The sequence below is a fragment of the Prionailurus viverrinus genome, chromosome A3 (assembly GCF_022837055.1).
Source record: "Prionailurus viverrinus isolate Anna chromosome A3, UM_Priviv_1.0, whole genome shotgun sequence".
In the NCBI taxonomy this organism is placed as follows: Eukaryota; Metazoa; Chordata; class Mammalia; order Carnivora; family Felidae; genus Prionailurus; species Prionailurus viverrinus.
This window is the reverse complement of record NC_062563.1, coordinates 12,151,520-12,175,806: the sequence shown is the minus strand read 5'-3', so window position 1 is coordinate 12,175,806 and position 24,287 is coordinate 12,151,520. Positions and strand designations below refer to the sequence as shown.

General features: G+C 53.3%; 1 long non-coding RNA gene across 1 annotated transcript; it reads right to left on the bottom strand.

Moving 5' to 3' along the window:
- Positions 1 to 4,735: 4,735 nt before the first annotated feature.
- LOC125162735 (uncharacterized) lies at positions 4,736 to 17,319 on the bottom strand. The gene is made up of 3 exons (XR_007151153.1): positions 17,185 to 17,319; positions 5,133 to 5,293; positions 4,736 to 4,861 (listed from the first exon to the last, which is right to left on the bottom strand). It is a non-coding gene; the product is annotated as an uncharacterized LOC125162735 (long non-coding RNA).
- Between the last annotated feature and the right edge of the window lie 6,968 nt (positions 17,320 to 24,287).

Genomic DNA, 24,287 nt, shown 5'->3' with positions numbered 1-24,287 from the left:
TCTAGTGCAATGATTAGGAGTGAGGGGTATTATGGAGCCAGAGGACCTGGCTTCAAATCCCAGCTCTGCCACTTACTGTGTGACCTCAGGCAAGTCACTTAACCTCTCTGGGCGGCAGTTTCCTTGGGGGGACACATATAACCAGCATCTGGCAGACAGTAAGTGCCACAAAAGTTCTGCTTGGGTTCCTGGCCTGATCTTGTCACGAGCCTTCCTGTGGGAAGAAATACAGAATCCTAAGCCAGGACGATAATTTAAACTGTTTGCTCAGGTAAGGTGGGTTTTACCTGGGTGCTTCAGGGACGAGTGTGGTTGCTCGGTTTCCTTCCCTCCCCTGCTTCTCCCCACGATGGCATCTGCCGGCACCCCGCCTTGGTCACAGGGAAACTGAGCTCCAAAGAGAAAAGTTGAGGCTCCCAAGTGCCATTTAGTGAGCGTCCCCTCTGCACGAAGCAGGTGCAGGTGCATGAGGTCCCCAAATCCTCACAGCCCCAGCCCTGTCTCCGTCTTCCCATGGCCTCCTGGTGGCATTTAGAGGCCAGCTGGATAATCCAAGTTAATCTCCTCTCGAAATCCTTGACTTAGTCACATCTGCAAAGACTGCCGTATACGGTAACATTCACGGGTGCCAGGAATTGTGGCCTGGTATCTTGGAGGTCTGCTCTGTAGCCCATTACACCAGCTGTGTGACCTTGGCAAGTGTCGTAACCCCACTGTGCCTCGGTTTCCTTACTGGAAAATGACAGCAACTACCTCAGTGGGCTATTAGGAGGGTGAAACAAAATAATCTCATCAAGTACTTGAAAGGGTGACCAGCACATAATAAGAGCTGTGTTTGTGTTAGCTTCTAATCCACTAGAGAGTCTTTGGCCCTGGCTAAAATTCCCACAAGGACAGTGCCCTCCTCTGTCCTGTTCACCACTGTCTTCCCAGTAGCTGCTACAGAGGCTTGCACATAGTAGGTGCTCAGTAAATATTTGATGCACGCGTGCCACTGGCTGGCTGTGTGCCTTTAGGGAATTAGGAAATTTCCGCTCTGGGCCTCGGTTTCCTCCTTCCTCCATGAAGAGCTGCTGCTGGAGAAAGTACATTTCTCTGTCTGGAAGGGTGTGTCCCGATTAGGGGTGGAAGGCTCCGGGATCAGGGGCCAGCCACAGCTGCTTTCTCTCTGAGTCACCAGATTTCTAGACTTACGACCAAATGTCTAAATATTATGAGCAAGTCTGTTGGAGATAAGGTGGGGAACCACTGATGTGGCCAAAGCAGCTTCAGCCAAGGCGCTGGGGCTGGACTTCCTGGAGGCAACATGACTTAGCGCTTAGCACCTGCCAGGAAAACAGGCTGCTGACCCACAACCAAGCGGGTCGGCTCAGATGCCTGGCTTTGGTGGTTAGAGCCTGCTCTGGCCATCTTGGCTCCCACGGCCAGTATTTAGCCAAATTCTCGTGGCTCAGGTGGAGAAACGGAGGCCTCAAAAGAGTGAAGACATGTCCAAAGTCATACCGTGACGGCTGCCAGATGAGGCTAAGACCCAGAAGTCCTAAATCCCAGCCCAGCACCTGCGGGCACCACCCAGGCAAAGGGAGAGGGAAGGCTGAGAGCAGGGCTGCAGCCTGTGCAAATGCCCAGGGGTGACAGGCAGGACACCAACTCAAAACCTAGGGTGAATGAGAAAAAGAGGGCCCAGGGCTTTAGACTCCATTCTGAGGGAAAACAGACTCATTGATGGTTTTAAGAAGAGGAACAACAGAATCTGAGAGTCTTTTTCCAAGTGTGGTGCATAGACCATCAGCATCAGAATCACCTACAGTGGGGGTGGAGGGGAGATTGTGGTATTGCAGATTCCTGGGTCCACACTAGATGGTCCTCCATTTCAACAGACCAGTCCCCTCCTTGGGGTGACTTTGAAGCACACGCACTGTGCTTTCGTGAGTACAGAGATGCTGGGTACCATTCCAGTGAAAAGATCAGGACTCATTCAAACTTGGTCTCAAGTCCCAGCTCTGCCACTTACTTGTTATGTGACCCTGGGCTGGTTACTACACTGAGCCTCAGTTTGCCCTTCTCTAAAATGGGGACAATCTTAGTATCTGCCACCCCACACCCACCCCCCAGTTCTTCCAAGAATTGAGTAACACAATACACATAAAGTGCTCAGTGTAGATCTAGAACATTTTTAGCACTCAGAAAACACTGGTTATTAGGGATTTGCAGTGGTGGGGGTGTGGAAGAGGTGACAGAGTGGGGCAAACATGGAGGCCAGGAGCCCAGTGAGCAGGCGGCTATGGGAATCCGGGCAAGAGGCCTGTGGTTGGAATGTGGAAATGGGGAAGGACAGGTACTCACCGCACTGTGAAAGGTACCCCTTGGTGTAGTGCTAGGAGATGGCCTGAGGCTGGAGAGAGAAGGAAGGGGTCAACAGACAGGATGATGATAATTTTTTTAAAATTTTTTTTAACGTTTGTTTATTTTTGAGACAGAGAGAGACAGAGCATGCACGGGGGAGGGTCGGAGAGAGAGGGAGACACAGAATCCGAAGCGGGCTCCAGGCTCTGAGCTGCCAGCACAGAGCCCGACGCGGGGCTTGAACTCACAGACCGCAAGATCATGACCTGAGCCGAAGCCGGACGCTTCACCGACTGAGCCCCCCAGGCGCCCCATTATAATATTAACTACACTGGCAGGACTGGGTATTTAGCACCGGCCAGACCCTGTATTAGCTGCTTGGTGAACTTGGTCCCCCCTAGCAACCCTGCCGTGTGGGGATCTCTTTCCCCAAGCGTCCCTCAGCCTCGACACCGTCGATGTCTGTGCTGGATCATTCTCTGCTGTGCAGGCGATTTAGCAGTGTCCCCGGCCTCTACCCACCAGATGCCAATAGCAGCACCCCCCACCTCCAAGTTGTGACAGACAAAAATGTCTCCAGGCTTTTCCAAATGCTTCCCGGGGGGGCCAAATCACCCTCAGTTGAGAACCACTGACGTTACCTCATTTTACAGGGAGGAAATGAGAGGCTCAAAGAACCAAAGCACCTTACGCATTGGCCATCCAGCTAAGTAAGAATCGGCAGATTTCAAACGCAAGTCTGGCTCAGATCCCCGGATGTTAACCTTTGTTGTGAACGAGGCCGGAGCTTTATGTGGTGGGCCCGGAGGGTCTCTGTGGGAGGAGCTGGGGGCCAGCGGTCTGGTCTGAAGGGACAGCCTACTAAGGCCAGCTGCACTGGCACTGGCCTAGACTGTGTGTTTATCGGGGTGCTTTGGGGAGGGATGGCAGCCACTGTGGGGGAGCCTCCCCACCGAGCCCCCTCTAGGTACCACTGTCGGCTGCCCTGGATTGTGGGGCTGAGGGAGGTGGTCGTGGAGGACAGGCAGGCGGGAGCAGGATGATGCTGTTGGAAGAGCTGAGGGGTCAGCTGTACCTGGAACCCCACAGCCAGGAGCCTCCCCAAAACGCTCCCCAAGATCTTTAAGCTGAATATTTATGCTGTGAACTTTGTTGCCTTCCTGCGTGGACCAGACGGAGGCTCAGAGACGGGCCCAGGAGATGTGGGGAGTCAGGATGCAGGGAAACAGGAAAAGTCAAAGCTGGAGGTCAGAGGTCAGAGGTCAGGAGAAAGTCTTCCGAGGAGGCCGTCCCCTCAGCTTGAGATCCAGAGCCTTCCAGAGCCAGGCACAGGGCCAACAGTGTCCTCCCACAGGGAGGAGAGGAATTCAAATGTGTTTTTGTTTTCTTAAGAAATGTGGGCTAAGATGACATGTTTCTTTTTGCCCAGTCTTGATCTTTTTCAACACAGGAGGGAGCTGGAGTGAGGGGACAGTTAATTCAAAAGGTCTTGCCCGGAGAAGAAACCACTTTTTTAGACCCCGAAATACTTTGTTTATACAGATGGCTTCTATGAAAGGCCTGACTCTGAGCCCTTAAAGGAGGCGGATTTACACCAAAGGGGCCTCTGGTTGAGTCAGCGTGAGGCCCCAACGGGACAGCCACGTGGGTCCACTCCCACCAGACCAGACAGGCCCTGATGGGTTCTTCTCCCTGGCCATGAGCAAGGATAAGGCCCTCGAGTTACCAGTTTTACTGCTGGCCTTCAAGTGTCTGAAGTGTCACCTCTAACCTCTGGGCTGGGGTGACCCCCAGGCCTGCAGATCTTGGTGGGAGGACTGCACGCGGTGTGACCCGTTTCAGTAGGAAATGCCTTCATGGGAGAAATAGGTGCCTCTTAGCTGTCACTGCAATGGTGAATGGCACGTCCAGTGCTGTGTGTGTGTGTGTGTGTGTGTGTGTGTGTGTGTGTTTCGTGCACGCGCATAGGGCACCTGTGCCTGCATTTTCTTGTCCTCCTTCATAATTCCACCACAGCGAAAGCGTCCAAAGGTGTCTGAGAGATGAAAAACAGATGGTAACAGCCCTTCAATCCACTCCCCTCTTGGGGGATAGTAATACCTTCCTGGATGTTCCTAGAATGAGACCGGTTTCATCTCCCACGTGCATCTAGAACACCTGGGTATCTTATTAAAAAGCAGATTCTGACTCCATAGATCTGGGGTGGGGCCTGAGCTTCCGCTTACCCAAGCCACGCCCAGGTCTGGGGATCACGTCTACAGCAGCCGGGCCTTAGCATGAAGTCACGTGCCTGCCTCCAGACCTTGGCCCGGCCATCTCTGCCATCTGGCACGCCCCCCCCCCCCCCCCCCCCCCGCTAAGCCTCTCTGTGAGCCCCTTACCTTCTCCAGAGCGTGCCTGTTCCGTTTACAGACCGAGGGGATGTCCGAGCCAGAAGAATCTTGGAGACAATCCATCTCTCTTCAGAGTTCCCTGAAGCTTTAGTGACAAGAGCTAAAATCCCTGCTCAACCTGGCTGAAGCAAAATAATTATGATAATAATTACTGTTAATAGCTCATGTAAATGAATGCCCAAAATATTAAAGCAACATTTGTGATCATCAAAAAACGCAAACAATCTAATGTCAATTGCTGCCTTATATTCTGGAATGCTACGTCGCTGTTAAAAAGGATGGGAAGGTTTGCCTAGGCTAACCTGAAAAATCTCCAACATTCATTAGAAAGACAGAAAAGCACGAACATGATAAAACACATCAAAAAGACCTTTATATTTTCTACAGGCGTACCTTTGTGCGGCCGCACAGACTGAGGCAGGGTTTCTCAGCGTCAGCACTGTTGACATTTGGGGCAGGATCATTCTCCGTTGTGGGGACTGTTCTTCTTTGTAGAATGTGTATCCTCAGCCTCAGCCTCTACCCATTAGGTGCTGGTGGTACCTCTCTCCTGGCTACGACAACAAAAATGTCACCAGATGTTGCCAAATGTGCCCTGGGGACAAAATCGCCCTGTTTTAGATGGAAAGGGACTGTTGTGAAGAGAGAAAATCAGTTACATCTGGGAGGATGGGAAGGACTGCGATGGTGATAGAACGTCTTCATTCATTACTGATTTCATTCATTTATCTATTTCACACATATTTGTTAAGCACCTACTATGTGCCAGGCAGTGTGCTAAGCGCTAGGGATGCAGCAGGGAAGAAAAGGAACAAAAATCCCTGCCTTTGTGGATCTGACATTCTTGTGGGAGAGACAGACAAGAAATAAGTGAGTAAAACCTGAATACGTAAGATGGGGCTAATTGCTTGGAAGAAAAATTAGGCCGGGAAAGGGCTGGGGTGGGGGGGCTCGGGCCACGGTGGGGACTTTACAGCCTCAGTATAATGGTTTAATTTCTTAGGAGAAAAATATTTCCGTGTGTTGACTGGTTTTAGATTCTTTAAAGACTGGGTGGGCCTGGCTCCCGGCAGATGTGACAGCCTTCGTGGGACTGCACTGCCGTGCCTGAGAAGCAGCTGGCTCAGCGCCTCCTTCCTTCCCCACATCCTCCCAACTTTGGGCAAGAAACCTGACAGATACCCTCAGCTGTAGATGACGGCTGTCAGGCCGGCCAGACACATGGAGACCTCATGGTGCTAGAAAAATAATACTAATGCTCCTTGGGGCCCTGAATGTCTGGTCCCTCCTACCCCTCTGACTTCATCCCCCACTTTCCCTCTGACTCACGAGGATCCAGCCATGCTAACTTTCCTTCTGCTCCTTGAATATTCGAGCTTGGCCCTGCCTCTGGGCCTTTGCACTTGCTGCTTCCTGTTGCCTGGGCTGCCTTCCCCACGATCTTCCCATGACCTACTGGTTCTTGTTAACCAAGTCTTGGTTCGGATATCACCTCCCCAGAGAGGCCTCCTCCGACCACCCCAGTCCTCCAAATCTCTTTCCACGGCCCTCTTCCCAGGCACTCTGCCTTCATTGGACTTGTTACTTGATGACATGATTCGGTTTGATTATTTGCTGGACGGTTATTGTTGGTGTTTTCCACTAGCATGCCTGTCCCATAAGAAAAGAATCTTATCTTTTGGATGATAAGGCATCCAAACAAGCGCCTGGCACATAGTAGGTGTTCAGTAAATACTCATCAGCATATGAGCGAATGGATGAATGAAGAAACAAGCGTCATCACAAGTATGATGACTGCCTATCGTATGCTGAGTAAACCTTCCTCCGTTAACTCTGGGTTCTTTTTGTCATTGTTTTGCCATATCTGTGTATTCTCTGTACTATTATTGCTTAGCATTTTTCTTCAGATCAATTCCTTGATTTAAAGAAACTGATAGAAAGGCATCTTGACAATAACACCCTTTCGGGGGGAGAATCACCATATACCTTCTATAAATAGCAGAAAAATGGCACAAATAAATTCCATGAAGACACAATAACATCATCAAATGTTGGACATTTGCTATTGCAGGTGCTAAGCCAGGAGTACTCTGTTGTTGTTTTTTAAATTTTTTTAGTGTTTATTTTATTTTTGAGAGAGAGAGAGAGAGAGCATGAGCAGGGGAGGGGCAGAGGAAGAGGGGGACCCAGAATCTGAAGCAGGCTCCAGGCTCTGAGCTGTCAGCACAGAGCCCCACGCACGGCTCGAACCCACAGACCGCGAGATCATGACCTGAGCTGAAGTCAGATGCTTCACCGGCTGAGCCACCCAGGTGCCTCCGTTTTGCTAAAAAGGAGACTGGCAAGTATCAGAGAGGCGCTGGAGACAGGGTGACCCCGGTCTGCGGCTTTCTCCTTGCCACCATCAGTAGGACCGAAGGAGAACTGGAGTGGAACTGGCACCCTCACTGCACGACTTACCATCCTGCGAAGTCAAATCCATAGACGGCCTCAGCCCGCCTACCACAGCGGTGGCTTTCGAACTTCAGGGAAGGCCGTGCTATCGCGCGTTACTTTATGAAAGAGGTTCCTTCCACACTCACTGGAGCCAGTCACGCAGCCGGCAGAAGGTAGAGCCAAGATTCGAACCACTCAATTCACATCCCAAGTTCTTGGCCCATTCTATAGAAAGCACGACCTCTGATCCCAAGTGGACTATCTACTATCTGACCTCTGAGTCGGGCAGGTCCCGGCTCCCCTGCTGTAGGACGAAGCAGGGCTCCAAGGGTAACTGCGAGGTGGACAGAAGTGAGGATCTGGAGGTGCCCAGCCCTGCTGTGAACCTGGTTCTTTCCCTACCGGCTGCAGGGCCAAGAGCCAGGCCACTTCCCCTCAGCGAGCCTCCGCTCTCCCACCCTACACGGAAGCAGCCTCAGGACCTGCCTTGAGGCTTCTTGGGAGTGTGATGGTCGGTTCGAGACTCTGGTGCCCAGTTAGTCAGTCAAACACGGGCACAGATGGGGCTGCTGTGAAGGTGTTTTGTGGATGTCACTGGCATCTATAATCTTTCCCTGTATGGAGAGGAGATTATCCTGGATCATTGGGTGGGCCTGGTCCAATCAGTTGAAAGGCCTTCAGAGTAGGTCTGAGGTTTCCCTGAGGAAGAAGAAATTCCACCTGTGGACCAGTATCTGCTATGTCTGCTCCTACCTGAACCTCCAGCCTGCCCTTCCTGACGTCCTGCCTGGCTTTGGACATGCTTAACCAGACTGCCACCACATAAGCCAAGCCCTTAGAGTCGACCTCTCTCTCTCTCTCTCTCTCTCTCTCTCTCTCTCTCTCTCTCTCTCTCAATCCTGGATCTGCTTCTTTGGCAGAACCTTGACTGACTCAGGAAGGATAAATAAGATAATACTTAGAAGGTCTGGCACAGGGGCGCCTGGGTGGCTCAGTTGGTGAAGGTGTCTGACTTGGGCTCAGGTCATGATCTCGCGGTCTGTGAGTTCGAGCCCCGCGTCGGGCTCTGTGCTGACAGCTCAGAGCCTGGAGCCTGCTTGGGATTGTGTGTCTGCCTGTCTCTCTGCCCCTCCCCTGCTCGTGCTCTGTCTCTCTCTCTGTCAAAAATAAAAATAAACACGGGGTGCCTAGGTGGCTCAGTCGGTTGAGCGTCCGACTTTGGTTCGGGTCGTGATCTTGCAGCTCGTGGGTTCGAGCCCCGTGTCGGGCTCTGTGCTGACAGCTCGGGGCCTGGAGCCTGCTTCAGAATCTATGGCTCCCTCTCTCACTCTCTGCCCCTCCCCTGTTCATGTTCTGTCTCTCTCTCTCTCTCAAAAACAAATAAACAGTAAAAAAATTTAAAAAATAAAAATAAAAATAAACATTAAAAAAAAAAGAAGGTCGAGCATATGGTAAGTGCTCCAGAAATACTCGTGCCATTATCATTGCTTATTCTCCCTCATCTGAAAGAGCAGACTTCGCGGAGGCCATTCTGAGACCAGCAGATGCGGCTGACAAGACTCTGACCTGGGAGTCGGAGGACATCGGCTCCGGCTCAGCACCAACCCCCACCCCCGCCCCTTCCTAGCAGTGACCTCCCTTGAGCCTCAACCTCCCTCACCTGTAGAGTGACAATAATCTTACCCCCACAGCCTTGCTGTGGTTTGATGTTTTGATGTCACCCTGACTGTGTAGCACCTGGGACACCAGAGATACTGTGAAGAGGCCTCACGGGCCTCCACACCTGTCTGTTGACTCAGCATGCCATAGGCACAAATGTGCTAGGCATTGTGGGGGCCCGTCTCTGAACTGAGACACACACAGATGTCTCTGAAGGAGGACACCCCTCTCCCTGGAGATCCTGGGATGGGAGAAGGCCAGGAGGGAGGGAGGTAGAGGTGGCCTGGGTGACTGAGGTTGACCCCTTCAAGATCAGTGTTCTCAAGATTAACTCCTAACCACCCAGCCACTGGCCCATTCATGAAACACTCACCAAGGGCCTACTACCTGCCTGCACTGTGCAAATAAGGGACAGAATATGGACTAGACAGGCCTCTGTCGACCCCGAGCCTCCTTCATTCCTGCTTCCAGTCTCTCCTTCTGGGGAAAATCCCTCTCCTGGGACATCAGGGGACAAAGACATCCAGGGACTAGGAGCAGAACTAGGGGTGGCCTCTCTGAGGAGAGATCCAGGCCCTTCCCACCATGTGGAAAAAAGTAAAAACCTGTGGTTTCCCTCCAGGGCCGGAGGCCAGGGAGCCTGGGGCTGGGGCTGGGCTCCTGGAGCGCCAAAAGTGGCTGGTGGTGACATTTCCCCTGGGAGCTTTCCAACAGGAGTGGGAAGAAGTAGGGGGGGTAGACGGGGGAGGAGGGGCAGGGAGCACTTGTATCACCAGATGGGGGAGGGGGAGTAGAGGCTGACCGAGACTGAGAGACAGAGCCGGTCGGGGAGAGAAAGACTCAGGAGGACAGCTGGACGTAGAAATAGATCCGGGAGAGGGGACGGAGAAGGGGAGAGGCTGAGACAAGGAAGAGAGGTGAATCCCCACGGATTGTGAGGTGGTGCCCTGGGTCCTGTCCCTCCTGGTCTCAGGCCTCCCGGGACCCCCATGAACCTCAGGACAAGCCCAACCTCCCCTCACCCCAGCTTGTGCCCTGGCCCCTCCCAGACTCCCTCCTGCCCCTCTCCCCTCACACCCCAGCGCCTCACTGACCAGGCCGCCATCTCTCCCCGGCTTTTGGGGCTTGGCCCAGGCTGTGCCCTCTGCCCGGAACCCTTCCCCTCCTCCTCCTCCCCCTGCACATCCTGCATGTCTCAGCTCAGACCCTGCCTCTCCCAGGAAGCCCACCCTCAATCCCTCCCCAGGGGCAGATGTCCCCCTACCCCCGGGCTCCCACAGCCTCTGGGCTCTCTTCCCCCTTCCCAACACTGGCTTCTGTGTGGAGGGATTGTCTGGGTCCCTGTTTGTCCCCCCACTTGACCGGCAGCTCCAGAGGACCATCTTGTCCTCTCCGTGTGCCTCAAGGTCAGGCACTCAGTGGGTGCAAGGGACTGGAGGGGTGACTGGGATGGGGGCACCTTTGGCCGAGGGGCTCAGGGCAAGCGTGCATGAGAAAGATGGGGAGAGAAAGAGAGTAAGAGACAAACAGATGTTCAACAAAGCCCCTGCTCTGGCAATCTGGCTCTAGAAACTACAGTATCAGCCCATGAAGGCAAGATCTTGTCTGTCTGGTTCAGGGCCTTGGCCTGGCGTCGGGCCCATGGTCAATACTCAGTAGCTTTTGGCCAATTGTCAGTTGATCAGTCCACTGTGGCTCAGAGGCAGCCCCCGCCACTGACTCTGTGACCCCGGCCGGCCACGGCCCCTCCCCGAGCCTCCCTTCCCACATCTGTAAGTGGGCATTTTGAGACTTGGCTCTTAGGTCCTACACATATTAACACTCAAGGATGAGCTATTGAGTGAGTGAATGGACTCCGAGCCGGAGGGGCCTTGAGAGTCCAGGGCTGTGAACTCAACCATCCCGACATCACAGGACGAGAGTCATAAGTGACCAGGTGAGCCGAGTCAGCTCCAGTCACCAGCCACCGGATCTCCTGGTTTCTCAAGGGCAGCCGTAAATACAGTCTTACGAGAACTTTCCTGACTTTTAAGTGGTGACAACTAATTTATAACACTTAGACACATCTGTGAGCAGGATGTAGTTGCAGGCTGTTGGTTTGAGCCTCCCCAAAGGCCAACTGCTGCGGCTCAGAGGTGGGGACTGGAGCCCAGAGAGGGTGAGCCAGCAGCCCCAGGTCACAGAGTACAGGAACTGGAGGGAAAGTGGCCATCTTTCTCCCCAGGCCTCAGCCCAGCTGCCCAGGCTCAGGGCACAGGCTGGACTACTTGGCCACAGTCCCAAGGGAGGCAGCCCTGCCTTCTCCACCCAGGCCTGGCCGTCCTGGGACGAGAGGTTACCACATTTCTGCCCACCCCACCTAGACCAGGCCGTATCAGGCACTGAGATCCAGAGAATAGTTCTAAGCAACAGGCTGGCCTAAGAAGCAAGAGCTGGGGTGGGCTGGGGGGTGGGCACATTCCTTCCTCACTTCAGCAGAGCTGGGAAAGGGACAGATCTTGGTTCAATTCCTGCTTGGAGAAGTGTGCTCTGCTTCCGAAACTAGACCCCCCCACACACCCCAAGCCCAGCACCACCTTTATAGATCTTGTCGGGCGATACCTGTACCAGGCCCGTCTCACCAGAGCTCACTTGACCCCTACACCCTCCCTGACCTCCTCTCTCCATCTCCCCCACATCTGCCCCAGTCACAACAGCTAGTCCAGACATGCCCCCACCTCAGGGCCTTTGCACTTGCTGTTGCCTCCACCTGGTATACTTCCCCCCATTGTCCACACGGCTCATGGCCTCACCTCCTTCAGGCCTCTGTGAAATGTGACCTTCTCAGTGAGGCCCTCCCAGCCTGTTCACCCGGTTGAAAATCACAAACCATCCCAACATCCCCGTTCCCCATCTGGCTTTGTTTTTCCCCATAGGACGTCTCACTAACATCTTATACGCTACACGTGTTTATTTGTCTATTGGTTTCCTGTTGCAGCTGTCACAAATCACTGCAACTTGGTAGCTTACAACCGTGCAAGCTTATTATCTCATAGTTGTGGCGATCGGAAGCTCAAGCTGGGTCTCATTAGGCGAAGCTTAAGGGGCAGGAGTGAGCTCATTCTGGAGACTCAGAAAATCTGCTTCTATGCTTTTCAGCTGGCTACAGGCCACCTGCCTTCCCTAGCCCTGTCTTCCATCATCAAAGCCAGCAGTGGTGAGTCGGTCTCTCGCGTGCTGCCTCACTCTTGGACTTAGAGGGACCTTTATGATTCCACTGGGCCCACAGGATGGTCGAGGATCATCTCCCAGCTCAAGGCACGTTGATTAGCATCTTTGATCCCCTCTTGCCGTGCCACCTGGTGTATTCATTCTCAGGTTCCAGAGATCAAGCTGTGGACGTTGTGGGGTGGGGTCTCACAGTATTCTGCCTAACACACACACACCCCAAATTGGCTCCAGGAACACACAGGTTATTGTCCCATCTGGTCTATACGAAGCCAGTGCCTGGTGCTTAGTGGGTGCTCAATAAACACCAGGCGATGGATCGGTGGATGGATTATACTGTGGTGGCTGAAGGAAAGAGAGGCGTGAGGAGATTCGGACACCCCAAAACTACCCCTATCTGACTCCTGAGGAGACCTTGGCTCAGAAGGACCCAATATGCTCTTACTTAGCCTCTGGCCTTCCTACGCCAGCCAGAGCGTGCCCATGTTGTCATCCTGCGCCCACAAAGACAGGGTGGACACGGGTGCTTATCGCTTAGCTCTGCCCATTCCAGGAAGGAACGGAGCTCCTTGTCCCCTGACAGGCTGAGGGCAGCGTGTGAGAGCCCCAGGGAGAAGGCCTGAGGTCTGGGCAGCTCAGACAGGGGAGAGGCGTGGCCCTGAGCCCACTCTCCAAACGCCCGCTTACGACCTCAAGCTCTCTCCCCAGGCCGTGCCAGGCTGTGCGTGCAGACAGCTGCCGGGGCCCAGCCTGCCCATCTGGGGGCTGCGGCAGCAGGTTGGGGGGGCTGGTGGGGGGGGTGCAACAGGACCCCGCATGAGTCATGTAGGGAAATTCTCTCCCTCCCAGCCCTGCCTGTCTTCCCGACTTCAGAGAGGACGGGCTCGGGCCCAGGTTTCCTCATGACTGAAAAATGTTCCACCCCAAAGGACGTGAGCAATTGGGCTGCTGGAAAGGATGCAGAAATAAATGGCTTTTCGGCACCGGGAGGGATGCTCAGCCACATGCGGCAACGTGTGGAGATCGTGGGAACAGCATGTTGAGTCAAAGAGGCAAGAAACAGAAGGAGAACCTGTCCTAACGTAGAAACACTCACGCAGAAAGTAATACCAAAGACACGTATGCACCCAGAGACACATGTCATGGGCCTGGGCATCGAGAATGAAGGGAGAAATCAAACAAAATAAGACAAAAAGCGGTGGAAATCCCTGACACAAACCAATAATGACAGGTTTGGCTCCACAGCTAAAAAGAGCTCCACTTCACCCTCAGTTTATAAAGAGAAGTTTATGGGGCACGTGGGTGGCTCAGTCGGTGAGCGTCCGACTTCGGCTCAGGTCATGACCTCACGGTCCGTGGGTTCGAGCCCCATGTCGGGCTCTGTGCTGACAGCTCAGAGCCTGGAACCTGCTTCGGATTCTGTGTCTCCCTCTCTCTCTGTTCCTCCCCCGCTCACACTCTGTCTCTCTCTCAAAAATAAATAAACATTAACAAAAATTTTTAAGAGAAGTTTAGGGGCACCTGGGTGGCTCAGTCAGTTCAGGGTACAAGCAGAGCCTGCTTGGGATTCCCTCTTTCCCATGCTCCCTGCCCGCCCCCCAACTCTCTCTCTCAAAACGAATTAAAAACACTTAAAAAGATCTTTAAAAAATAATTAAAGTAAATAAAAAGAGAAGTTTAAACTACATTAAGATACATGCTTTCATCTATTAGAGTAACAAAAAATCAAAAAGCTCCTAACGCACAGTGTTGGCAAGCTTATGGGGAAACGGGAACCCTCACGCGTTGTTGGGGGGGGGAGAATAAATTGCTACGACCTCTACAACGTGCAATTTGATCCTATGGACCTCAAATGTCAAATGCACAAATTTGTCCTAAAATCTGACCTCAGGGATTTTCCCCACAGGTCTTCGCACCCACGCACGCGCATACGCACAAAGGCGTTAAAGGAGAAAGACAATTACTCTGGTATTGCTTGGAAATGGCAAATAGCTGGAAATAACCGAATGGTTCAACAGTAAGGGAATGACTAAGGAGGATAAGGTCCCGCCACACAGTGGAATATTGCGCAATTGTAAGATAAGAAAGGATGACGCCCCCGCATAGGTGACAAATTAAGATCAACAAGACGTGCAAGGGCGCCCTCTGGTGGCTCAGTTGGTTCAGCATCTGACTCTGGGTTTCGGCGCCCCCCCCCCCCCCCCGCCCCCTCCCCGAGTTGGGCTCTGTGCTCACAGCGTGGAGCCTGCTTGGGATTTTCTCTCTCCTTCTCTCTCTGCCCCTCCCCTGCTCATGCTCGCTCGCTCTCTCTCTCTCTCTCTCTCTCTCTCTCAAAACAAGATATGTCATGTGAAAACAAGCAAGATGTGAGACAGCGGAAACGTCATGCTTCTATTTGTGTATAAAGACCATCTACGGTCGCGTCTATTTGCATGCTTATGCTTTCTCTGGAAGAGCCCACAGGCAGCTGCGCACAGGCCTGCTGGGGGGTGGGGCTGGGAAAGCTGGGGGCTGAGGGTGGGGAAAAGACTTCATTTTCACTACATACCTTCTTGTGCCATTTGAATATTTTACCATTTACATGTCTTACCAATGTTTTGGGCATACTTTTTTTTTTAAGTTTATTTATTTATTATGGGAGGGAGGGGCAGAGACAGAGAGAGAGAGAGGGAGAGAGAGAATCCCAAGCAGGGTCCATGCTGTCAGGGCACAGCCGGACCCGGGACTTGATCCCATGAACCGTGAGATCACGACCTGAGCCAAGATCGGACGCTTAACCGACTGAGCCACCCAGGTGCCCCTGAGCATAATTTTTAAAAAATAGAAAAGCCACACTCATTTCTCCCCCAAATTTAGTGAAATGCAGATACTATGGAACCAATCGTCTCTAACCCCTCCCCTGAAACAACGACTATTAACAGCTTTCCAGATTTAGTACATGATCTCAAATTTTGACATGCTTCTGTATTGTTTGAACTTGTATGACAGGGGCATGACCCAAAATTAAACATAAAGTCTTTTCCCGTTTAAGTCAGAACAAGCAAGAAGTCTGTTGTAGTGGCAAAGGTGAGAGAAAATGGTGGCCTGGACAGGCCGTGGAGACAAAGAAGTGGCTGGCTTCAGGAGACAAGCATCAGGGACAGTTGCACAGGCAGGTGAGCAGGGACGGTGGGCCACAGGCTCCCGCATCCAAGTCCACACTGGGCTGGTAGGCCTGTCCTGGTCAGATGGGGCTGAGTACAGGGTCCCGGATAGGAGCCCAGACAGGATCAGAAACTCAGGGATGGTGGGTCTGGGGGCACGGGGAAGGGGTACGTGGGTCCTGGATATTAGAGTCTGGAACCCTCAAGCTCAGAGCAAGATTCACGGATGACGCACTCAGTTTCAAGAGTGAAACTCCACGGGTACATGGAGTTCTGGAGTTTGGACTCATTGCTGTGAAGTCTGGAGGGAGACGGTGGTGACAAGAATATTAACGATCACAATAATAATTACAATAGCCAACAGTTTGTAGCACTAACTAGAAGCCAAGTGCTTTATACATGTTAACTCGCTTATTTTTATTTTTTGATATATATTTTTAAATTAATTAGAGAGAGAGAGCACACAAGAGGGGGAGAGGGGAAGACAGAGGGAGAGACAGAGAGTCTTAAGTAGGCTCTGGAGCTCAGCATGGAGGTGGACACAGGGCTCGATCCCACGACCCTGGGATTACAACCCGAGCCGAAGTCCAGAATCAGATGCTCAACCGACTAAGCCACCCAGGTGTCCCTGTTAACTCTTTTAATCCCCATTTCACAGATGAGAAAACCGAGGCGCAGAGGGGTAAAGCAAGTTGCCTAAGGTCACACAGCTTGTTGACATGCACACCACTCAGGGCACACCGCTGAGTAAAAAGGAGGTCCCTTCACCCTAGAGCCCCAAGTTCCACCTTCCTCACTCTGCCTCTCCAGCCCACCACAGCGCAGACAACAGCAACAGCCCTCTCCTTGGCTGCCCGGCTTCTGCCCTCCTCCCCCATGGTCCCTTCTCTACCCAGCAGCCAGAGAGGCAGTCCTAAAGTTTAAATCTCCTCGTCTCTTGGCCTGGTCCCTGGGAGGGCCGGGGATTCAGGTGAGGCAAGGCCCAGGGCACATAATCTCAGGAGACCCTCACCCTCAGGTGAGACCCTGCACCCGCCCGGCCCCATTAGTGAGGCCCCCTAACTTCTCACCCTCGGCTTCTCACAGGTCCTGGTCTTGGGCCTGCTATTCTGTATCCTTCTCTGGCTCCCCATGGCCTTCTAGAAATGTCCAAAGTCCTGAGCAGGTCTTGGAATTCCTGATCCGACCTGCTGGCCTGCTTCTGTCTCCATCCCCCTCCCTTCTCCTCTCCACTGGCCCAGCTCCCGGTGCCCTGAATCTCCCACATCCTTCCCACCTCTGGGCCTTTGCTCAGGCTGTACCCCGCCCCCACCCCCCACCCACTCCACCTTTCTCCTGACAAAACACTGTTCAATGATCAACTGTTCCTCACTTGATATCCACCCCCCTTGTCACCCCCCCTGGTCCCCACAGCCAGAATTAACCTCTTGGCTGCATGGATCCCCCATGGGGTCTGTTCCCTGGGGACCTTCCAGAGCGTGAGTCCCATATTCCTCTGCGTCCTCTCGCCTCCCTGGGCCCCTGCACAGGCTCTGCTCAGAGCAGGCTCAGTCACCACAGCAGGAACGGACCCTCACAGTCTTCAACTCAGGGTGGAGAGACGGAGATCAGAACAAAAGTCCGGGAGAGGTTCTCGGGCCGGTACCCTGGCCTGCCTCAGCCCTCTCCCCTCTTGCCCTCGGCCCTGGGCTCTTTCTGTAACCGTCTCACTGACAGAAGCATCCGGAAGGAAGGAGTGGGCTTCCAAGGTGGTGCCCGGGAGACCCATATATCCACTGCACCTGGCACTCCTCCCCCAGGCTCCCCGAGAAGCTATCCTGTGCCGGGTGGGGGACAGGGTGGAGAGGAGATGTGGGGGTGGCCGTCAGAACCCCCACCTGTATTCACTGGGCACTCACCAGTGCAGTCCACACCCCAGTGCCTTGCAGCGGGCCCCTGCTGTCTCTTGAAGGCACGAGGCCAGCAGCCCTCGTAAACTAACAGACTCTTTCCCTACTCACCCAAAAGGGTCCCAGGGAAGGTGTTCATTGACGTGGCTTTGGTCACTCTCCACGAGTTGCCAACTGCTCTGGTCACAGGATACTGACTTCTGGAGCCAGAGGTGGGTTCTACCCATCAGTCTGGATCCCCGTGTCCTTGCCTAGTTGTAAGTAAAAATTCAAAGCAAGTGAAGGCAAGCCAGAGGCTATACATCATCAATGATTACTTCTTCCAACCTAGAGCCCAAGTTCTTACATAGAAGTTGCATTTTTTTTTTTCTAATTCCCCTTGAAGCTCTTCAAGTTTCCCCTCTCAGGATTCTTGGTTCTAACTCCCTAAGGTTCAAGTCTCCGTTCCTGCAGGGGACATGAAAATAAAGCCCCCAAGTAATGATTAATTAAAAAGGGAAAAAGTATTTACAGGAAAGCTTTTGTTCAGCTTAGCCAAATGATCAAAGTGAACATCACCAATAAATGATAGCAATAATAATCAACAATCGTTGGGGCGCCTGGGTGGCTCAGCTGGTTAAGCATCCGACTCTTGATTTCCACCCAGGTCATGATCTCATGGTTCAGGAGTTCGAGTCCCACATCAGGCTCTGTGCTGACAGTGGGGAGCCTGCTTGGGATTCTCTCTATCCCTCTCCCTGTCCCTCCCCAACATGCACACACACACTCTTTCTCAAAAATAAATAAACTTTTTTTTAAATCAACAATTGTTAATAATAACCAGCATCCCGTGTCGCCCGGTAAGATGTACCCAGAAGGTTCCGACATTCACTCCACAGCTCCGGACAAAAGCATACAACCTGAGTCTACACATGAGGAAACACCAGGCTGACCACAGAGGAGGGACAGTCTGCTCAAAGGGTATCCAGATCAAGGACAGAATCTCTCAGATTCAAAGAGACCAGAGAGGCACGATGGCCAAATTCGACTCGGGACTGGGGAAAAACTGGCTGTGAATGACGTTACTGGCACAGTTGGCAGAGTGGTTATGGATTTTAGATAGTATCTGTGTCAAAGCTGCTGAATTTGATAGCTATGTGGTTGTACAAGAGAATGTCATTACCCTTAGGGAAAAGACCCCAAAATATTTAGGGGTAAAGGAGTATCCCGTCTACAATGTATTCTCAAATGATTCAGGGTGGGGGGTGGGGTGGGGAATGATCCCGAAGAGAGAAAGAATGAATGATTAAGGAAATGGCAAGATGTAACAACTGGTGAGTCCAGGTGAGGGGTTTTAGGGTTCTGCATCATCATATTCTTACAACCTTTATTTATTTCAGAATTAAAAGTCTTTTCACAAGTTCCTAGGATCCCTCCCTTGTCATCAGCTTAGGCGGCATTTTCCAGTCTAGTGCCGTCCATTTACAAGGCTACTTGTCACGTTTTATCCAGAATCCCTCCGTGCACTGGCAGGAGTGGTTTCCCAGTTCTCTGACCTGTGCCCAGACTCAGCCTCAGGGCTCCCTGAGAGCAGGAATGTGCCTCTCGGCAGGAATGTGTCCCTGTAGCCCCTGCAGCCCAGAGGTGGGCCTGGCGAATATTTGCTGAATGAATGAACAAAGCCACTGGTTAACCGCTGGGTTCAAATTGCAGCTCTGTAGTTCCCCACTGGAAAGCTTCTTTGCTCAGAGGAACCTCCCTTTCTCCCTCTGCAAGGAGGATATTTCCAGGTTTTTTTTAATCTTTTTTCTTTTTTCTTTCTTTTTTTTTAAATAAACCACAGGTACAGAAAACCACGTGGCACAAATCGATACATTAATAACCACGGTAAAAAGAATACACTTTCTTGAGATCACCTCCAGGTGGAGAACAGGACTCCCAGAAGCCCCAGCAGGAGCCCCGTCCCCCAGCCCCTCCTCCCTCCCAGCGGGAACCACTGCCCTGGTTTAGGGTCCTCACTTCTGCTTCTTTCTCTATGGATGTCCCCAGACAGGACACAGTCTTGCCCATTTTGAAAAAACTCCGTGTCTTTTAAGTCTCTCTCCCTTTCTGTTTCCTGCCCCATGCCTTTCTCGTCCCTGCCATCTGTCTGCTGCAGACCCTGTGCCCCGTGATCTGCAGACTCTCCCGGGGGCTGGGGGGCTGCTGGGCGGGGGCGGGGGGCTGGTAGTGCTGCACACGTTTCAGCTTTGGCATTTCCTGCAAAACAGCAGCTGCATCCAGAGGCTTGATCAGGGTATTTGCAAGGAATGAGGGTGTGGAGGCAGTGCCTGGCTTGGGTGGGCAGCCCGAAAACCGAGACTATTTGGGGTGCCCACGTGGCCTGACCGCAGCTCAGCCAGGGCAGACATCCGGGCTCCACAGCCCCCAGCTCTGAGTCCTGCCCACCCCACCGTTGGCAGGCTTATCCCAGTGGGAGCTGGTGGCAGAATGGCCAGTAATTTTAGCCCTTTGTCTTCCCTAAAATTATTTCTCATCTGGAAACGGTTTCCAAACCCTCCCCAGGAAGGAGTTAGTGGCCCAGGAAACGTTTTTCTATTAAAAACCAGAAAAGAGACACTGAGCACAGAGTCTCTGCATCCCCGGTTCTAGAAGCCTGGCCAGCACCCGCTCTGTACCTTGCCGGAGCGACTCTGCCAGGGAGAAGCAGAAAGTGACCTCCGTTGCCAGGATCCCCCATCCCAACCTGGGCACGGACACAGGGTCCGTGGGTGCAGGGCCTACAGGGACCAGAACGAGCTGGGGAGAAGCATGTGGCCTGGGGTCGAGCGGCTTCCTCAGCTGCTGGGAGACTTGAGGACTGTGGATTGTTCTAGGTAATATAGGGCATCAGGTCACAGAGGGGCTGTTTTCCCCACAGGGATTCTCTCATAGCTGCTCTGAGCATCTCAAGGAATAAAGCTCTCTTGCTGTTGGCATGTTCTTATCACCTGGATAACTAACCCTCTCTCGTGTCCTTCCTTTCTTTCTTTCTTTCTTTCTTTCTTTCTAAGGTTTTGTTTTTAAGCAACCTCTACACCCAATGTGGGGCTTGAACCCACAACCCCAAGATCAAGAGTCACATGTTTCTCAAACTGAGCCAGCCAGGCACCCCTCTCATGTCCCTTTAAAAAATTTTTTTTTCAATGTTTTTATTTATTTTTGGGACAAAGAGACAGAGCATGAACGGGGGAGGGGCAGAGAGAGAGGGAGACACAGAATCGGAAACAGGCTCCAGGCTCTGAGCCATCAGCCCAGAGGCTGACGTGGGGCTCAAACGCACGGACCGCGAGATCGTGACCTGGCTGAAGTCGGACGCTTAACCGACTGCGCCACCCAGGCGCCCCGATCATGTCCCTTTTAACAAAGCTCCAGCAGGCCTCCGCTCCCAGGCCGGACCAGCGAGAGTATCTGGCAAGAATGTAATGACATTATTTCGCTCTGACTGTATTTATTCCCACCTTTATCTTCGTGATAAATGACATAGGATTTCCATTTCTGCTAATGATATATAGTTACCTTTGTACAGAAACAGATTCACCTACAAAAAAAAAAAAAATGTGGGTGGGCGTCCATTCAACATCTACATTAAAGAAGGCAGAGCACAGCACGAAACTCAGAGCTGACTGGGTGACAACTGGGTGCCCCGGGTTAGAAGGCAGACTACAGAGCCTGAGGACCTGGGCTCAAATCCTGCTTCTGACATTCGTGGGCTGTGTGATCTTGGGCAAATCACTTGCCCTCTCTGAGCATTGGTTCTGTATCTGTGAAGGAAAGGAAAATAATAGCACTTCCCTCATAAAATTATTTCTGAGGATCCAATAAGACAACGCTGGGAAAAACACTCCACACAGCGGGGATGTGAAAGATTCAATAAATTCATCCATTCGGTCAGAGCACATTGAACCTCTCTCCTGAGTTAATAGTGTTTCCTCAAGAAGCCGCGAAGCATCGGCGCAGCTGGGTGGCTCATCCAGTTAAGGGGCGGAAGTCGGCTCTGGTCACGATCTCCAAGTTGGTGAGTTCAAGCCCCGCATTGGGCTTAGGATTCCCTCCCTCTCCCCCTCCCTTGCTTGCTCACTCGTGCTTGTGCGTGTGTATGCACGTGTGCTCCCTCCCTCTCTCTCTAAATAAATAAATAAAAGCTTAAAGAAAAAAGAAGCCGCAAAGCATGGAGGTTTGCCGAGCCGGTTCAACCCCAGCCACTTCCTGGTTGTCTGGGTAACCTGCACCCGCCTCTCTGAGCCTCAGCTTCCCTGTCTGTAAAAGGGAGGCTGGTATCCCCTGGAGGTTCCCGAAGGAGGTGGAGGGCCATTTTCTGGGACCCCATGTCTCCCTGTGTGTCCTGTGTCTGACCCCAGGCCCTGCCTCTGCCGCTCAGAGAACTCAGCCCCACAATCTCTCTGCCCCATCCTGCCTTCTTCCCATCTTTTTTAAAAGTTTTTTTTTTTTTTTTAATGTTTATTTATTTTTGAGAGACAGAGCTCGAGCAGGGCACGAGCAGGGGAGGGGCAGAGAGAGAGGGAGACACAGAATCAGAAACAGGCTCCAGGCTCGGAGCTGTCAGCCCAGAGCCCGACGCGGGGCTCGAACTCACCAACCGTGAGATCATGACCTGAGCCGCCCAGACGCCCCCTCCCATCTTTTTATGCCACTTTAGCAGACTCAGCTATTGGGGCTCCTGGAGTCACCCCGGGGCTTCCGTGCGCACCGTCCCCTCAGCCTGAAGTGTCCCACGGCTTCCACACGGATAACTTGTTCCTCCCGACAAACCCAGTGGGCTTCCCCCCTTCCCCTGCGGCATCCCCTGGGGCCGGGTGAAGCTGCCCCTCTCTGGGCCGTCCCAGCTGCCCGGTTCTCTGAGCCTTCCTGATTCCCCGATACGGGGGGCCCACAAGCGTGTTAAACAAACGACTGTGCTCTGCCCTAGCCCACCCTCTTGGGCACACGTGTCCGCCTCCCTCCCTGTGGTCAGCACGCGGATGCGCTCATCCCCTCCTCGCAGGGGACCTGCCTCCGTACACCGTGGAAGGGCGTTGTGTCTGCCCAGGGACCTCACCCGCCCGGCCTCAGTTACCACCTCTGAATAATGGGGGCAGTGACAGTACCTGCCTCATTCCGGTCGTCCTGAAGAAAGGAGCTCATACGTGCGGGGTGCCCACAGCCCCTTGCTCTACGCAGAGCAGGAGGAACGCCTATCTGGTAGGACAGAGCCTCTCAGAGCACAGCCTGGGCTAGTGTGAGGCGAGTGAGGTGCCAAGGGTGCAAAATTTAAGGTGGCGCTCACTCCTGTGGCGGTGCTGGTCCTGCGAGCCACGGTCTTCCGGGAGCTCCGTTCGCCCCCTGCTGGCCCCTCTGCAGAATGACATCCCTTCCTTCTGCTCCCGTGGGTCTCCCACCCTCATGGCCAGAGCTGGCTGGAAAGAGGGCACCTCACCAGCCTCTGCCCCCTGGGAGCCTCGGTTTCTTCACCCGTAGACCAGGAAAGCCTGCCTCACAGCGCATGACAAATAGAAGGCATGCCTCAAACATTTATGTACTTCCCTTCCCGCAACACCACTATTCAATGAGCACCTACTATGTGCAAAGGACTGAAGAACACGACTGAGGTATAAGTCTTCCCCTTCAGGGGCTTAGGGCATGGAAGGGAAGGGGGCAGAAGTCTGGGAATGGTGACTGATGTGAGGCACTGTCTCTACTGAGCATGTCTACAGTGCCACATACGGTTCTAAATGCTTGTGGATTAATGGTCTCAGAACACGATGAGTGGGTGCTATTGTTACTTCTTTTAGGAAGCTCAGGCCCAGAGGAGTTAACTAGCCTACCCAAGGTGGCACAGCCTTGGTGGTGGGGGTGAGATTAGAACCCACAGATTGCTAGTGTGAGGCTGTGATCCATTCAGCAAATACTTGTTGAGCACCTGTTGTCAGAGCTGGCAGACACACCCCTGCCCCCCAGGAGGCTGTTCACAAGGAGCGGGTGGGCAGGAGGGGAGATTCTTGCTGTATATAAAAAATAGAGGGCAGAGGACAAGCAGGCAGGCAGGGATGCGTTTCGATTTTAAATAGCGGGCAGGGCTTTGGCTTTCACTGTGAATGAGGTGGGAGCCACGGGGGGTTCTGAGCAGGGAGGGACATGGGGGTGACCGAGAGGAGTGGGGACGACTCCCTGAGCCTCCCTCCAGATGGAGCTGCCTTTGAGCCAGGGAAGGTGGGGAGTTTGATGGGTCCATTCTCGGTTGCCTGTTAGCGTGGGGGCGGAGGTTGGATTTCTCCGCATGCAACACGTCGCATTAACCCCGCACGTCGTGAGCCAGCCGGGGGCGAAGCGGGATCGCTGCCACCATTGATAACTTGTCATCACATGAACCCTGGAGGGATCGGTTCTGAGTCTTGGCTTCTCCCGAGGCCGCTGCATTGTCCCGCGGAGCCACCAGGTGGCGCGAGCGCGCGTGCCTCCCAACCAGCGCGGTTTGGGCGGGAGCGCTCTGTTCCTGTGCCCTGCGCGTCGCTCAGCAGTGTCTCTGGTCTCCACTCATCCCGGGTCAGCAGCATGCGCCCTCCTCCCCGGCTGACAACCCAGACTGTCTCCAGACATTGCCAGGCATCCCCTGGCGGGAAAAATTCCCCGGAGCAATCGGGGCCGAGACCTTGGTGCCTGGTCCGTCGCATCCATTTACTGAGAGCGCCCACTGTGTGCCCGAGCCCGGGCTCGGCTGGAACTTGAAGCCCAGAGTAGGCTCCCAGCAGAGACCACGGCCAGACACAGCTGGACCCCAGGTCACGGTGAGGCCGACATTCAAGACAGTGGGACACCAGGAGTCAAGTTCATCCACCCCGTGGGGAAGAGGAGCCCTGGGTTCGATCCAGGGGTTGCCATCTATTAGCCACGTGACTCTGGGCAAGGCGCCGTAGCTCTCGAATTTCCCCGGAGGTAGAATGAAGTAGGAGCCCGTTTCGGAGCCAAGCCCCACGCCGGGGTCTGGGATCCAGCCGCAGGGAGGCCACCGTCCCCCTCCGGAGCCCACGCGGCATCTGCAGGGTGAATCCTGCTTGTGCCAGTGCCTGCATGCTCCCAGACGCTTCCCGGCCCGCGTTTTCTCCACTTCGTCACCCGACACACTGTTACCTTCACTCACTTCTCGGGTTTATCCCCAGGCTTCTATCTCAAGCGCGTGAGCTCCCTGAGGGCAGAGG